Here is a 2,575-nt window from a genome sequence, read left to right as displayed (position 1 = left end):
TTTAATGAATGTCTCTGCACATAGATGGCTCTGCTAGTGCTTAGCTACAAAGGAGTCAATTAGTAGATCTTGTGCCTACCTGATTTCACCTTTCCTTGTATTGGCGGGAAAAACGAATTGTTTACTAGTGCTATGAATATCGATGTTGTTATTTTTATTGTAAACATTAGAATTAACATGTTATAAACATTAGTAACAGCAAAATAAGATAACGTAAAATATTTTCGTAAATCAACGAAAAGGATGAACGGGCGAGACAGGCAGTACTCGTAATTGGCTCATTGGTGACTTAGTACAGGTGTAGCCATCTATGTGTAAAAACAATTAAACAAGTAAACTCACAGTGGGCATGCCCGTTGGCAAAGGGTTAAAACATAAATCCCTAAGTTAAAAGACAAAAATGGGACAAGAAATGTTACATACATATGTATGTATATACAGAAATACGTAAATATAAGATAATGGTCATTGAATGTCACATAATTTGTCTTTGACATTTCTAACAATATGCAATAAATCATTGTTGGTTTTAACTCAGAATCTCATTGTACTGATGATTATCTGCACTGACAACCTCTCTCATCAAAATGATTCATTTGTTTTCTAATCATCCTCTCTTCTTTCTGGATCAGGCATCCTGAAATATGAATTTTTAAAATAATTTCCTCCCATTCCTAGGGAAATATAAAATAATTATATATATTTCCTTTGGTACAAATACTTTTACAATATAAGTGTGAATTACAATAAGTGACTCATACAATTCTTTAATAATTACAGGAAAGTATAGTCTCTTAATTTTTCATTGAACTAAGTGTCAATATTTGTAACTCGCCTGTATATGTAAACATTTGGAGCTGTTCTGCCCGATTGAGTTCCAGTGGTGTCAGGATATATATTGAGTCTTAGCATCTGCAATTTCATCATCATATCCATGCTTTGCTTTCTTGCTACAATATCCTGTAAGAAGAGGTATTATTAGTCCTGTAAGTTAATTTCCTTATAATATAAAATATTAGACTAGGCTATAGTGCACCTTCTCCTTGACTTATGACATAATGGTTATGGCATTTGCAACAATATGGAAGGAGATTGCCATTAAGTAGACTGCAATGAAGAGAGAGAGAGAGAGAGAGAGAGAGAGGAGAGAGAGAGAGAGAGGATAGAGAGAGAGAGAGAGAGAGAGTTTCCATATCTATTTTGTATGATGGACATGGATGACTAAAAATGACATAATAGCTGATGTTATATTGGATTTTAATACCTAGAACAAGTTCTCTGTAGACTTTCTAATGGCAAACTCTCCACTGCATGCTCTGTGTTTTACATTCAATAAAGTTATTTGGGGTTTCTTGACAAAAAAATAGTATAGTTATATTTCCTTTATAACTTATGAAAGAAAACTGAATTTTAATTACAAATTTAACAATATAAGACCTCTAAAATATTTTCACAACCATTGAAAAGGATAATATGTTCTGTAGGGTTAATGGACTAATACAAAGTTGTATACTGCTTTGCACTATTAATCCTTCAATTAACAAGGTAACAAAAATGCATGTCAAGCCCTCCACAGGGACTTGCTGGTCATATATTTATATGGTAGAAGACAGAACTTAAAAAAAAAAAAAAAATCTACCCTTAATTAACAACAGAGCTTAAAAAATAAATAATAATAATAATAAATAAATAATAAAAAATAAATAAATAAATAAATAAAATAAATAAATCTACCCTTAACTAACAACAGAGCTAGTGTTTTTGCATAATCTGTTGATGTCAGGATGTATGCAAAATAAGGTGTGGTTTTGGTTTACAATTTTCTTTTACCCATACATGGCTCCCAAGGTGTGTGTCAATTGCTAGACCTATACACCCTCATCTATTTACCTTATTCCTTGAAGTTTCAGGAATCAAAGTTATTATTTTTATTACTATATATATATCATGTATTCCCTCCCTGATTTTCTTTCTTTTTTAGGTTTAATTATATACAATTTATTAAATGTCAAGAGCCAGCAAAAATCTATTTATTTTTTACTATGATTTATTTGTTTGTCATAGCTGTTGTTGCCATTATTAATATTATTTGTTACATGTTATTAATTTATTGATTTTCAAAGTCTAATAACATGTGAATGTTTGCTCTAATTAAAAGCATTAACTCAAAATCATAGACAAAATAGCAATGAACATTTTTAATTATTTATTATTATTATGATGATGGTTATTATTAGAGAAAACTAAAGGAAATTTAAGTGTTTTTCTACATACAAGTTTCTTTCTATTCTATGCATACACTTAAGCTCATGAAATTATCCAAAATTTCCACATTTTTAGTCTGAGAATAAGAATACTAACATGAACCAATATTTTTGTTATGAATGGAAAGACAAATTCCTAAGATTAAAAAAAATGTCTCACTGGTAACTCATTCAGTGGTGTATCATATTGAACTAGGTGTGTGTGTGTGTGTGTGTGTGTGTGTGTGTGTGTGTGTGTGTGTGTGTGTGTGTGTGTGTGTGTGTGTGTGTGTGTGTGTGTGTATATATGTGTGTATATATATATATGTGTA

General features: G+C 30.4%; 1 pseudogene; it reads right to left on the bottom strand.

Annotated features, from left to right (window-relative positions):
- Positions 1-275: 275 nt before the first annotated feature.
- LOC119571775 overlaps positions 276-2,575 on the bottom strand; it is a 14,566-nt pseudogene continuing 12,266 nt past the window's right edge.

Source organism: Penaeus monodon, unplaced genomic scaffold (assembly GCF_015228065.2).
Source record: "Penaeus monodon isolate SGIC_2016 unplaced genomic scaffold, NSTDA_Pmon_1 PmonScaffold_7921, whole genome shotgun sequence".
NCBI classification, from domain to species: Eukaryota; Metazoa; Arthropoda; class Malacostraca; order Decapoda; family Penaeidae; genus Penaeus; species Penaeus monodon.
Note: the sequence above shows the minus strand (reverse complement) of the source record. Positions and strands in the feature narration are given on the sequence as shown.